The sequence below is a fragment of the Rhinolophus sinicus genome, linkage group LG09 (genome assembly GCF_036562045.2).
Source record: "Rhinolophus sinicus isolate RSC01 linkage group LG09, ASM3656204v1, whole genome shotgun sequence".
Classification (NCBI taxonomy): domain Eukaryota; kingdom Metazoa; phylum Chordata; class Mammalia; order Chiroptera; family Rhinolophidae; genus Rhinolophus; species Rhinolophus sinicus.
Window position 1 is genome coordinate 44,547,272 of NC_133758.1, and position 15,885 is coordinate 44,563,156.

The 15,885-nt window shown below is 38.0% G+C and overlaps 1 pseudogene; it reads left to right on the top strand.

Annotated features, from left to right (window-relative positions):
* The first annotated feature begins 5,906 nt into the window (after positions 1-5,906).
* On the top strand, positions 5,907-8,942 carry LOC109433838 (serine/threonine-protein kinase ULK2; annotated as a pseudogene).
* Positions 8,943-15,885: the final 6,943 nt, after the last annotated feature.

The following is a 15,885-nucleotide window of genomic DNA, read 5'->3' on the forward strand; positions in this document are numbered from 1 at the left end:
TTTAGTGATTCCAGAGTGCTATTGCAAAGAATTATATCTACCAAAATTATATCTACCAAAGATAGTTCATGCTTTTCTACTGCCATGCCTTCAGTGATTCCAGAGTGCTACTGCAAAGAATTATATCTACCAAAAGGTAATTATACAGAGGGGAAAAAATTCTTGCATTTGTGTTTCCAAAATTGACACAAAGGAAAAGTGGCAATAGAAAGAAACACAGTAAAAGAAATCATTTATATTGAATATTACATTATTTGCAATAAATTTTTCCCTCATTTTCATATTTAAGAATGGGACATCTAATTCACTGCTTTTTCTGTAGTATGCAGTGATTGTCAGTAGAATAACTCACTCAGCCTCTGCCACTAGGTGTGTTGAGATCTTAAAAGCAAACAGGAGAAATGAAAATATATTAGGATGAGAGGAGCAAAGGCCAGAAGGAAATAATGTAAATGTCTTTATGGCCTTCCAGCAGACACAAATCAACATGGTATCCTGGATCCAATATAGGTGGATGTCAATATTCAAAGGGCCTAATAGGGTGAATGGAGGTCAGAGCAGCAGGAAACTGTACAAAACCTAGAGGCAGGTTGTAAGAGACAGATTCTGCATAAAAGGTAATGTGCCCAGGAAGAAGCAAGACACCAGTCAACAGCTGAAAACTCTGGGCTAACAAGTGTCAGGGAAGGTTGTTAGGGCCCCTGTCAAACAAAATTCAAGTTCTTGCCCAATTATTTTCAGAAGTTTTGAGAATTTTGGTGGGCTAAGTCTATAATTTCTCAAGGAGTTCAAATTGCAGACATTTGACTAATCCCTCACCTCAACTCCTAGAGACGGTAAGGTGCTAAATATAGATTTGGTTACTATTGACACAAAAACTGAATGAAGCTATTTTTTTCCAGCTGAAATTCTTTAGGACTTGAGGCTGAACAGGGTTAAGGAAGCTGAGATTGACATACTCTCTGTGTGTGATAGAAATGACAGATATGTGGCCCCAGGTTGCCTTTGGGTTTCAAGATACAACTGATATTAACAGAGACTCTTTTTGTCTGCCATTTAAGTTATGCCTAGACAGAAAAATATGCCTGAAGAACAATCCATCCAAAGATTAACATTTTGAGAATAGAATTGAATAAACTGCTATCAGATGGATATATTGCGTCTAAACCAATCCTAAAATGACCCTCCCCTACTACAAAGAGGAAGGAGGAAGAGGAGGAGGAGGAGGAGGAGGAGGAGGAGGAGGAAGAAGAGGAGGAAGAGGAGGAGGAGGAGGAGAAAAAAAGGAAAAGAAATCATTCTGAAAAAGATGAATTCTGTTGCACTGTGTGATCAGGGCATGAAATATCTGCCTCTTAAAATCTCTTCTCCAAAGAGTAATTTACAGCCACAGTCACTAGGAAAACCTGTCTCTTCCTGGTGCTTCCACATGAGTCAGAACCATTATGCTATTGTAACGTATATCCCACAACAGCAAAATGTTGCCCCATGATTTCTAGAAAATTTTCCAAACAACATCCTCTCTAGCCCTCCAGTCCCTCATGAAAGCTACATCTAGTTACCTAACCACTGGGAAAGCACATCCGTTCTTTAATCTTAAATCCACTCCCTTAGTTTCAAGTGGATTTTTAAAAAGTGCTCTCTTTACAACCATAGCCACAACTCTCTTATGGGTTGTATTAAAAATGTTCTTCTCTAGGCATATGATACCCTACTGTGATCCTCAGAGCTGTCTTAGCTTCAAGAAAGTTACCATTATTCTTGTTAATCTTGATTGTTTCTACAATAAATTTCCTTAAAAGTTTCAGGTTTATTGAAAACTTTCCTGCCCTAAAGTTGCTCTAATTCTTCACTCATCAATTTCACTACTAGGAATTATTTCTAAGGAAGTAATCATAGAGGAGCACAGAGACTTAGCTACAAATATATTTGCCACAGGGTTATTAAAAGAATGAAAATGACCTAAAAGTCCAGTTATAGAGTTTCATTAAATAAACTATGGCATATTCAAATTCAAGAATCTATACAACCTTTAGGAATAATATGGGAGAATATGCAATGACATGAATCTTATTTAAAGTATACTGCTAAGCAAAATAAATCTGGTAACAAAACTGTATGTGTGACATATTTATTATGTTTTTAAAAATCATAAATATAATCACTTTTTGTATAACCTATTTTATATACATATATATAAACCATTTCTTATATAAAATATGGAATAACACTTCTATACTGGCTTCATAATGTTTTCATGACAGAATTTATAAATGCCTTTAAATTAAAAATGTAAAGTACTGTGGTTATTATATCATGAGTTACAATGTACTGAAAAAAGATGGTTTAATACCTGTTTCAAAAAGCAACAAGGCTAATCTGCATATTCCTCATCAACTATTAAAATGAACAGGAATTTTCCAGTTCTAATAGTGTTCTATTGGGTTGATGCAAATAAAATCTGCACCAGTAAACCATCCTTTAATACAATATACATGGAAAGAGTGTTTATTACATTTCTCATAACAATAATAATATTGTGGATCATTCATTCTCCTTTTTAAAACTCTTTCTAATAACCTTTTTCCCTCATTTGTCTCCTCCACCTTTTTTGTTTTTCGATGGCAGGCCAGGATATTTAATGTCTTCTCTATTCAGCAAGAAATGGCAGAAATGAGAACTGACTCAAGCCTCTGACACCTATTGCCATGTTCTCTCTAGCCCTTCTAACTCCCACTTGCTCTATAAATTTAGCAGGATGTGACAGAAAGATAGAGTTGTACATAACGTGTTCATTAAAATAAGTATTTATATACTCACTATGTAAACATAATGTATAGTTCCTTAGCTCTGAGGCAACTACGTGATATACAAGTATATACACCTACAGCCTCAGCTTTATGAACTATATTCCTTGGAGATAACAGCAGCTCCAATACCTAGGTACACAGTCAATAATTACTTTCATCTTTCTCCTTTTATTTACTCTTTAAGGGATTCATTAAGATGAAGAATGACAGCATTGCTTTGCTAAGCCATTTTGATTACTTTCCTAATTCATTTATCATGACCTTTGGAACTATTAGTTTGGTTTTTGCCTTCCAGTCATCCAGAATTGTGTTTTATTAAAACTAGGTTCTGCATCCTCAGTGTTTTTTTTTCAAATGGGCCTTTTGGCCTAAATGCTATTTAATAGAAGAGACATATGGTAGAATTTTTCTTTTGTAAAGACACACAAGTGTGTAATATACACAGTCACTGAGAGTTAGTATATATGTTTCAAATTGGTACTGGATCACTCATAAACTTTTTAAATAGCTATTCATTTCGTAGCTTTGAATCCCTCCTCAAAAGGGAGTGCTAAAGGAAGAAAAAAAGGCAAGCAGTGACTAATGTGGGACACACATATCACAAACAAGGCTCTGTACTAGGTACCATTACATGTACTATGTCATTTAATCCTCACAGCAACCCTGCAAAAATAGGTAATATTCCACCTATTTTAGAGATAAAGAAGTTGTTTCTCAAAAAGAATAAGTGACTTGGTCATGGTCACGCAGTAAAGTAACACAGTAATACTGAGTTTGAACTACCTACACTTTGTGGCTGGTGCCTTGTTTTGTTGACCTTCTCCCTTCTCCTTCTCCCTTCTCAAAACGAAGTACTTAAAGTTCTGTTATATGCTAGATATATAAGTCACTTGTGCGAAATAAAAGTCCACATCACTTATTGTCTCTTCCTTTAGCTCTTCCTTGGAGGAGACCTGCGAGGCATCTCTTACTCTTTACACAGAATAACAATCTTTGGGAGGCTAGTGTGCAGAAAACTTACGCTATTTTGTGGCTTCTTTACAGTAGAACTCCAATTATCAAAATACAGGCTGTTCAGGCTCTGCAAAGGACACTATCAAGAAAATGAGAAGACAAGCCACCACTGGGAGAAAGTATTTACAAAAGACATATTTGGTAGAGGATCATTATCTAAAATATACAAAAAACTCTTAAAACTCAACAATAAAAAAGTCAGTTTGAAAATAAACAAAAGATCTGAATAGATACCTTTCCAAAGAAGATATATTTATATGAAGATGGTCCCCAACTTACAATAGTTCAACTTACAATTTTCCAACTTTTCAATAGTGTAAAAGCAATGTGCATTCAGTAGAAACTGACTAGGCTAAGCTATGATGTTCAGGAGAATAGTGTATTAAAGGCATTTTTTATTTACAATATTTTCAATTTACAATGGATTTATCATATGTCAAGGAGCTTCTGTATATGGCATATAAGCAAGAGAAAAGATGCTTTATATCATATGTCATATGGAACTGCAAATTAAAACAACAATGAAATACTACCACACACCTATTAGAACAGCCACAAAACACTGACAATACCAAATGCTGATTAGGATGTGGAGCAACAAGAACCCTCATTCCTTGCTGGTGGAACTGGGAAATGATACAGCCATTTTGAAAGACATTTTGGTGGCTTTTTACAAAACTCAACATATTCTCACCACATGGTTTAGCAATTGCATTCCTTAGTATTTATCTATAGGAGTTGAAATCTTAAGTCCACTTAAAAACCTGAACAAAGATGTTTATAGCAGCTTTATCCATAATTACCAAAACTTGGAATCAACCAAGAGGTCCTTCAGTAGGTAAATAAATGGTGGTACATCCAGGCAATAGAATATTATTAAGTGCTAAAAAGAAATCAGATGTCAAGCCATGGGAAAACACAGAGAAATTATAAATACATGTTATTAAGTGAAAGAAGTCAATTTGAAAAGGCTGCATACTGTATGATTTCAACTATATGACATTCTTGAAAAGGCGGAACTATGAAGACAGGATAAAGATTAGTAGTTGTCGAAAGTGACATCAGCAAAATGGCAGACTAGGAGGTCGCAACACTCATCACCCCAAAAAAACAACAAAAACAATAAATAAATAACTACAATCTCATGAAAATAGCTCCAGGAAAGCTTTGGAGTATAACAAAGAAGCATCAGAAACCCCGTGGAGCTCAAAAACTGAAGATGGCCATCTAGTAAAGCACAGGAAGCATTTTACCTGCATCAACCCCTACCCGAGTCCAGAGTAGCTCAGCAACAAGAGGGATCCCCTCAGAGATATTTTACCCCACAGGGAGCAGGAGAAACCCAGAAAACCTCACTGCCATGGATGTTTTCAGCTTTTGTTACTGAGGATTACCACAGTCTCCATCAAAACTTAACCCAGCTGACAAAACTACCCAGAGCCCCCCCACCCCCCCACCACATCTCCTCCTCAAGGATGGAGCTGTCATTGAAGTGATACCTGCTCCCAGATGCCCCAGTCATTACTGTGCCAGACTCTGTAAGTCAAGATGTCACAGAGCCTTGACATCTATGGGATTGCAGGTGCCACTGCTCTGCACCTTGCCCTGGGGTCTTAAGTCAAAGCCCACCATAACCGGGCCACATAGCTGCTTCTCTGTGCCCTGCCCCTGGATCCCAAGTCATGCTTTGACCCACCATTACTAATGCTGAGCTTCTGCTGTTCTGCATTACAACATCTGGATTCCATTTTGGAGCTTTGACCCTCCATCATTGAGGCCATATTGCTGCTGTTGCTACTCCTCTGTACCCAACGCCCTGGGGTCCTGAGTCAGAGATTTGGCCCAGCATAATCAGGGCATAGTTGTGGCTCCTCTTCACCCTTCCTCCCTGGGGACAAAGCAAAACTTTGACCCACCATTCCCAAGGTATGCTGCTACTGCATCCTGCTCACTATATTCTATCATTCCAGGGCCAATACTACAAATGAATGCCTCCCCCTGGGGCCATGTCACTGCAGAGAGCCCCAGAACGCAAGACTCTGGTTCTACAATAAATGTAATCAAACCTCAGATACTGGCAGCATGCCACTCAAGTATACCTGTGCCCCAGGATCCAGGCATTGTGGTAGTTCCACACTGTACATCTCCCAGGAGCTTAGCTCTGCTGACACTCTGAGTGCCAACATGCCAAACCTGATGCCAAAAGGTACCCCTGAACAAAAACTGTGTCCTACAGATGAAAGGGGAGAGTAGGAGAATCCCAGGAGCCCTTGCCTCTGAGAACTTTAATAGACTGAGCTGCCACAGCAATCCACAGAACCTCTACAGGCTTGGCCACAGAAGGTCTCCCTTAGTCTTTTTCATCATTCATCTCAGCCAGTGGAGCTGCATAAAGACTATGCCTCTGTGCCCTCCCAGAAACCAGAGACACTGCGCCCCACCTAGGTGATACCCTCACAGCCAACTTCGAAAGTCCTTCCCCACTGAAACCAGTTCAAAAATGCTGGAAGACGTGGCTGTTCCCTCAAATACATAGATATCAATGCCAACCTATTAGAAACACATAATAGCAAGGATACATGATACCAGCAAAGGAACATAATACTTTTCAAGTAACTGACTCCTAAAAAATGGAGATCTGCAAGTTACCTGAAAAATAATTCAAAATAATTATTTTAAGGAAGCTCAGAAAAATTCAAGAGAGTACAGAGAGACAAGTCGATGAACTCAGGAAAATAATGCATGAACAAAATGAGAAGTTCAACAAAGAGATAGAAGGCAAAACAAAAACAAACAAACAAACTGAAAAATACAGAAATTCTAGAGCTGAAAAAAACAATAAATGGAAAGAAAATGCAATAGAAAGCTTCAACATAAGACTCAACCAAGCAGAAGAAAGATTCTGTAAATTTGAAAACAGACCCCTTGATATTATCCAGTCAACAGAGAAAGCAGAAATTAGAATAGAGTAAAGAAAGGCCATGTGGGGAGGGCTCAACACAGGAATAATGAAGACTTTTCCTCTAATTCTCACTCTGAGGCCACACAACTTAATCTTTCCCTGTATGTTTCTGGCACCTCTCAAGTTGCCACCCCCTCACCCCACTGGAACACAGGGCAGTGTCAGCTTTCTGTGTCACCTTACAGTGAAAAGTCACCAGTTCCAGTTCCAGTTCTTACTCAGATAAGGAATTCTCAGTGCATAGAGCATAATCTTACATCCATCTACTGCCAGCTCTGGCACAAATCTACATGGTTCTCCAAGATCTGCAATGGTACAAAGGTCTAACACAAGCCCTATCGACTTCCTCCAATTGGAATCCTGCTCCCTGGCACAAGCAGACACAGCACAGACAATTGGATGAAGACTTTCTACTGGGTTTCCAGGCCTTATTCACCTTCCCCTTTGGTTGGTACCATTCCTGAGCAATTTAGTCAGTCTGCTGTGGACTTCCTTAGGACCATGAATACAGAAGTAGAAATTCTTCAGGTTCTCCAGTGACACAAGCTCAGTCACCACAGTATTTCTTATTGGGTGCTAGGCTGCTGACATCTACCAGAACAAGCAGAAGCTCAGAAAGCAGTACTCTGACCCCGTTTGTCCATCCCACACAGATTAGGTATAGCTACTCTCCTCAACCCAGAAGGCCTGGAAGCCTAGGAACCTCTCCCACCAAGCACATAGGGTCTTATCCACAGAGTTCTGACTGGTTCTTTAAAACCCTTGTGCGAAAAATCATTGGCTCTCATGCTAATACCACAGCTCCTTTTGAAATGCCTAAAATACAAGCATCTTCCAACCTGCTAGCCTTGATTACTCATCATGGACCTTCTGAAGGGCAGTCTAAAGATGGGAATGACCCACATGCATGCTCTCACTGTCTCCTAGTATAAAGAAGGGAGAGGCAGAAGTCTGAGCAGCAGAATAAGGCAGTGCTTGGCAGATCTGTCAGTACTGGGAAATTATCAGATCAACAAGTAAAGATACCTTTAGGTGGACATCAGGGCAGCACAGACAGTTTAAATAAAGAACGACCAATGGATATAAGCTCTGCAGGAGCCTACGGTGTTCCATGTTCCATCCTGTGGGAAGAGCAGCAAGTTCCAGGACTGTCCTGTTTACTATAGGGTCTCCTCCACACAGTGCCACGCCACACCCCCATACCCATATTGTCCTTTGAACAAGACCAACCTCAGTAGGAGTGGACGTGGAAGCCCTCTATCTCTGTGCACTCACTCTGGGTACTGTGCTGCATATCCTGTTTCCTTGCAGTGGGCTCCAGCAGCTCTGGAGGCACCCTATGTTCCATGAGTACCTGAGTGTGTGTAGGCTTTCCAACTGAGTCATGCTGGGGGGTCTTCCCCTCCAGGAGTAGAGGCAGCTCCTAACTTCAGATACATGCCTTATGGTGTTTCACCCCCCAGCCTAGAGAGACTCATCATCTCTGAAGCCTCTGAACAGCCATAAAAGACACTGATGGAGCGAGAACACAGACACCATATGCTACCTGAATGTGATGCTGATGTTCACTGAATGTATGCTGGAGCTGATATCTGTGAGGAAGGGAAACCCAGAGCTGTACATATCTGCTGTCTCCTTGTACCAGATTCAAGAGAGTATGGTTGTGGACCAGATCAGCCAACTTAGTAAAGACTTGGGGCAGGTGGAGCAACTGGTGTTATACAGGAAAGCAGCACAGCTACTAGCAGCATCTCTGCATCTTGACAAAGCCCAGATCAAGTCTGGGAAACTGAGCCTGTCCATGGCAGTGAAACAGGTTACCAAAAATCTGAATGAACGATATAAATTCTGCATCACCATGTGCAATAAATTTATAGAAAAGCTGAATAGCTTCACCTCTGATAAGAGATTTATTGATGAAATCAACAGTGTAACTGTAGAGAAACTCATCTATAATTGTGATGTAGAAATGGTCAATCTGCAGCCCTGGATGAGATGTTTCAGCAGAATGAAGATAGTATCATAGGCTTAACTAAAATTTGGAAGGCTTAACTAAAATTTACCAGGACTCTGCAGATATTTAAAGTGTACATAAATATAAATATAGTATTAAAAGAAGATTGTCAGCACTCTGCTGTAGCTCCTCAACCATGTGAGTAAATGCAGGCTTGTCCCATGGACCCGTGGTGGGATGTGAAGTGATACATTTGGGAGTACAGCTTGAGTTCTGTTGCCTCATCTCCAGGAAACTGTAATTTCTGATCTGGTAACTACCAAAGAACAAGCAGTAATTTCAAAAAGGAAAAACAATTCAAAAACTACATATTTGTAGGAAATCTGCCTTATTGGAGAAGTCACCTCTGCCCATTTTTTGTAGAAAGAGAAGCAAGAGTATTCCACCTGGCTCTCAGTTTGAACTTGGTAAATAAATGTACCTTAAAACTAGAATTTTATATTCTTAAGGATATTCTTAAGTTATTCTTAAGGATAATAAAAAATGAAATATTAAAAGAAAAAAAGAATGAAGTGAGTGCCTCTTCATTCAGTTCACCAGAGGAATGTGTGAAATTCCACATGTCAATTAGGGTATAAAAATAAGAAGAAAAAATATCTGTCTCATCTAGGAAGTTTGATACTATACACACACCCTTTCCGGAATTCATATGTAATCTCTAGTAGACTTTTAAACAGTAAAAACTTCTGCTCATTGAACCTCTGCATTTTTGTAACCTATTTATCGACACCCACAGATTTTCTCAGTGATATTTTTGAGCTTCTTCTTGATTGCTTTTGGTTGAATTTTTTAATGTGCATGCAGAATGTGTATTGATGCCTGTGACTTATAGATTTATTAAAGCCTAGGTTTATTTGGGCGATATTAAAAAATATATATCAATCAAGGGATACTCTCAAGAATTTTAATAGGGCCAAAACAAAGTTGGTGATCTAAAGGCTTGTTAATGATGTGAAGTTAGTGAAAAAATGAAATTTGTTTTCTCTTAGGGTAATGGACAGCATTCTACAGCCTAATATGTATTTTTCATGTTAATCCTCACAGTTCACCAAATAGCTAGTCACAGATAATGTGCTTGAATAAACTATTCTCCAGTTTTAATCCTTTGGTTCTATTCCTTTTAGATTATAAATCTGAACTCTGACAAATTGCACAGAAGCTCTTTGGCATTAATCTAATTTTAGCATACTGATAAAAACATGGTTTTCCTTTACTTTGACAAAGTAATGTAATTTTTACCTTTATCAGTATGAAATTCCAGCTGTTAATTGAACATTTATTTATATGATGTTTGTATTTTTAGGTCTTTAAGTACAGTGTTTCTAACTCTCATTTGTAACTGCATGCATTATCCTTGAAACTAGGTAAAACTTATTGATGTTGTGTTATAGCCTTTTTATTGTTGTCTATACAGATGTATACTAAAGTAAAATAAAACCAACAAAGTGTTTCTAGGGTAGAGAGAGAGAGAGAGAGAGAGAGAGAGAGAGTAAAGAAAGCTTATTTGAATTATGGGACATCATTAAGTGAAACAATTGTTCACATTATGGAGTCCCAGAAGGAAAAGAGAAAGAAAGGAACAGATAACTTATTTTAAAAATATAATGGCGGAAAACATCCCAAATTTAGAGATATGGCCATCTACGTACATGAAGCACAAAGATTCCAAACAGATTCAACCCAGAGATATCTTTACAGAGACACATTAAAATGAAACTCTCAGAAATAAAATACAGAAAATTTTTAAAGCAGCAAGAGAAGAAAAGACTCATCACCTACAAAAGAACACCAATACGGCTATCAGTAGATTTCTTAGCAGAAACCATATTCCAGGCAAACAGAAACCAAAACAGAACAGGAGTAGCTATACTTATATCATACAAAATAGATATTAAGTCAAAATCTGTAACAAGAAACAAAGATCATTATATACTAACAAAGGGGTCAATTCATCAAGAGGATACATCAATTGTAGATATGCACACACCCAATACCAAAGTATCTAACTATATTTAACAAATATTAATTGATATAAAGCCAAAAATAGACAGCAATGCAACAAAAATAGGGGACATTAATACACCATTTTCAACAATAGATAGATCAACCAGACAAAATCATTAAGAGAATAAGGGACTGGAAAAACATTTTAGATCAAATAGACCTAAAAGAAATATATGGAACATTGCATTCTAAAGCAACAGAATACATATTCTTTTCAAGTTCACCAGGAACATTCTCCAGGATAGATCATATGAGGAGCAACAAAACAAGTCTTAACACGTTGCGCACGGCAGGGTTTAAATCCCTCATGAAGATTCTCGTGATCCGTATGCAACGTGTTAACAAATTTAAAAAGATTAAAATCATATCAAGTCTCTTTTCTGACCACAATGGGATTTAACTACAAATCAATAACAGAAGGAAAGCTGGAACATTCACAAATATGTGTAATTTAAACAACACATTCTTAAAAACTAATGGGTCAAAGAGGAAATAAAAAAAGGAATAAAAAGTATCCTGAGACAAATAAAAATGGAGACAACATAGCAAAATTTATAGGATGCAGTAAAAACAATTCTAACAGAGACATTTACAGAAATAAAGACTACATTAAGAAAAAAAAAATCTAAAATAAACAACCTAACTCCCCACCTCAAGGAACTAGAAAAAGAACAAACTGAGCCCAAAGTTAGCAGAAGAAAGGAAATGATAAATGTTATAGCAGAAATAAATGAAATAGATACTAGAAAGATGATAAAATAAGATAAGCAAAACTGAGATTTTTTTGAAAAGATAAAATTGACAAACCCTTAGATATACTAATAAAAAATAAATTAAAAAAATAATCAGAAATGAAAGTGAAAAGTGAAATCATTACAAAAAATACCACAGAAATACAATGGATTATAAGAGACTACTCAGAACAATTATACAACAACAACAACAAAAAAATAGACATCTTAGAAGAAATGAATAAGTTCTTAGAGCATACAACTTACTTATAACTAAATAATTAAGTAATAGAAAATCTGAACAGACCAATAATAAGCTAGGAAATGGAATCAGTAATCAAAAACCTCACAAGAAAGATAAGCCCAGGACAGGATGGCTTTATGGGTGAATTCTATAAAACATTTAAAGAAAAATTAATACCAACCCTCCTAAAACCCTTCAATAAATAAGACGAAGGAACACTTCCAAAATCATTTTACAAGGCCAGCAATCATTACCCTGATACTGAAGCCAGACAACTGTACCACAAGAAAAAAGAAAAAATTACCATTACAGGCCAATATTCATGATGAATACAAATGTAAAAATTCTCAAAAAAAATACTAGCAAACAAAATTCAAGAGCACATTAAAAAGATCATGTATCATGATCAAGTGGGATTTATCCCTGGTATGCAAGAATTGTTGAACATCTGCAATAAATAAACATGATACACTACATTAACAGAATGAAGAATTAAAATCATATGTCATTTCAATTGATGCAAAATAAGCATTTGACAAAATTCAGCACCCATTCATGATACAAAAATCTCAACAAATTAAGTCTAGAAGAAATGTACCTGAAAAAAAAAAAAAAAAAAAAAAGGCCATCTATGACAAGCCTATAGCAAACATCATACCCAACAGTGAAAATATAAACCCTTTTTCTCTAAGATCAGGGAGAAAAAAGGATGTCCACTCTTGCTACTTTCATTCAACACTGTATTGATGTCCTAGGTAGAGCAATTAGGTAAACAAAATAAATAAAAGGCATCCAAATCAGAAAAGAAGACATAAAATTGTGTCAGTTTGCAGATGACATCGTATTATATATTAAAAACCCTAAAGAGTCCACAGAAAAGTGTTAAAACTAACAAACAATATCAGTAAAGTTTTATAACCCAAAAACAATATACAACAATCTATTGCTTTTCTATACACTAATAACAAACTATCAGAAAGAAAAATTAAGAAAACAATCCCAGAATTGGGATACCAAGATGGCACAGTAGGTATACACTGTGCTTATCTTCTCTCATGACCACATCAAAATTACAACTAAACTACAAAACAACCATCATTGAGAATCGCCTAAAATTTTGCTTAACTAAAGTCCTACAACTACAGACATGCAGAAGAAGCCACCTCAAGACTGGTAGGAGGGGCTGAGACACAGAACAGGCTGGTCCCATACCTGCATGTAACCATTAAAGATCTGGAGGGAAATTTCAGCTGTGGATGTCCCCTCCACCCCCAGAGGAGCGAGAGGTCCCATCCCCACTCCAGCTCAGGTTTCCAGTGCCAGGGACAAAAGTCCCCATAATTTCTTGCTGTGAAAACCAGCAGAGATTGAAACTGAATGAGATGGAGGGCAGCTGCACTCCCAGGCACTCCTCTTAAAGGGACCAATCGTGGACTTACCCATCAACGGAATCATCTGCTCTGAGCTACAGCTCTGGGGCAGCAGCTGTAGACGTGGCAGGGACATATGGTGGGGAACTGCGTTGTCTGGCTTGGGACGGGAATTAGAGAGGCAACTTTCTCCTGGATGGAGGAACTGGTTAAGGCCATTGATTTGTTTTTGTTTTGTTTCTTTGTTGTTGTTTTTTGAGTCTTCCCCCTTCCTGCGCTTCACTTGCCATGCCCTGGCCATTCGAGACCCCACCTCGCCCAAATTTCAGGCACAACCAAGCTGCTTCCAGGGGCTTTTTCATACAAACTGCCTACCTTAGCACAAGCTGCAGACTTTCCTAGGGTCTCTCAAAGGTCCACAGAACCCAGACAAACAGCATCTGATTTGAACATGTCCTGTACCTCTGACTGAGCAGCCCTAAGCTCAGCACTAGTGGTAGAAAGTTTTAGTTCACAGCTTGGCCTCTCAAAGTGCATCTAAGCACAGCACATGTGGCAGCCATCTGTTGATTTCTTTGTGACTTCTGTGGGTGGCCACAGGTGGAGTACGGACTGTGGCTGAACTTGACCTATAGTGGATCCTCTCCAAGGTGGTCCTGAGGTTGGTGCCCCCAGTGGCCAGCTTCAAAATTAGTTGAAGCATCACAGGCCACCTCCAAGTACGACACACCCAAGGGGCAGATTGAGCAGGTACCAGAGTCCTGCTGAGGCAGATCCTGCTCTGTAGGGTCAGCCCTCACACAGCAACTCTGACACTATAGTCAAGGCCAGTCCTCACAACCAGTGAGTCCAAGAGTCAGTACCTCCCATTGATGTGCAATTATTAACCAAGGCTCAAGTACAAGAGGAGGGCACATACAACCCACACAAGGGAAACACCTGGAGCGCATGGTTCAGGTGACCAGAAAGACTGTGCCACTGAGCCCCACAGGATTTCTACTACATAAGGCCACTCTACTAAGACGGGAAGACATAGCAGCCCTACCTAATACATAGAAATAAGCACAGGGAGGCAGCCAAATTGGGGAGACAAACACACATGATCCAAATAAGAGAACAGAACAAAGCTCCAGAAAAAGAACTAAGTGAAATGGAGCTAAGCAATCTATCAGACTCAGAATTCCAAACACTGGTTATAAGGATGCTTACTGATCTCAGGAGAACTTTAACAAAGAGGTGGGAAACATAAAAATGGAGATAGGAAACATGAAAAAGCACCAGTCAGAAATAAAAAATCCAATAATGGAAATGAAGACTATATTACAGGTAATCAACAGTAGATTAGATGAAGCAGAGGATCGAACAAGCAATATAGAAAATAAGGTAGGAGAAAACACCCAACCAGAACAGCAAAAAGAAAAAAGAATCTAAAAACCTGAGGAGAGTTTAAGGGGCCTCTGGGACAACATCAAGATTACCAACATTCACATTATAGGGGAACCAGAAGGAGAACAGAGAGAGCAAGGACTTGAAAACCTATTTGAAGAAATAATGACAGAAAACTTCCCTAACCTGGTGAAGAAAATAGACATACAAGCCCAGAAAGCACAGAGAGTCCCAAACAAGATGAGCCCAAAGAGGCCCACACCAAGACACATCATAATTACTGTGTTTCTCCAAAAATAAGACCTAGCAGGACAATCAGCTCTAATGCATCTTTTGGAGCAAAAATTAATATAAGACCCAGTCTTATTTTACTATAATATGGCATGATATGATATGATATGATATGATATGATATGATATGATATGATATGATATGAAGACTGGATCTTATATCAATATTTGCTCCAAATGACACATTAGAGCTGATTGTGTGGCTAGGTCTTATTTTGAGGGAAACACAGTAAAATGCCAAAGGTTAAAGACAAAGAGAGAATCCTAAAAGCAGCAAGAGAAAAGCAATTAGGTACCTACAAGGGAGCCCTCATAAGAATGTCAGCTGATTTCTCAACAGAAACTGCAGGCCAGAAGGGATTGGCAGGAAATATTCAAAGTGATGAAAAGCAAGGACATACAACCAAGATTACTCTACCCAGCAAAGCTATCATTTAGAATTGAAGGACAGATAAAGAGCTTCCCAGACAAGAAAAAGCTAAAGGAGTTCATCATCACCAAACCAGAATTACAACAAAGCTTAGAGGGACTTCTTTAAGATAGGAGGGGGTTAGGGATGGGTGAAAAGGGGAAGGGATTAAGAAGTACAAATTGGTTGTTACACAGTAGTCATGGGGATGTAGGGTATAGCATAAGGAATATAGTCATTATGATTGTAATAACTATGTATGGTGCTAGATAGGTATTACATCTATCAAGGTGATAGATGGGAATGGGTTTGGCAGCAGGGTGAAAAAGGTGAAGGTATTAAGAAATACAAATTGGTAGTTACAAAATAGTCATGGAGATGTAAAATATAGGGAATATAATCAATTATATAGTTTAAAAAAAACTGTATAATGCCAGGTGGTACTAGTTAGGGAGATCACTTCCTAAATTATTATTTTTTAATTAAAATTTATTGGGGTGACAATGGTTACACCATTGTAATTTTAATAATCACTTCCTAAATTATATAAATGTCTAACCACTATGCTGTACATTTGAAACTAATATAAAAGAATATTGAATGTCAATTCTAATTGAAAATTTTAAAAAGAGGGGAAAGCTAGATATCAT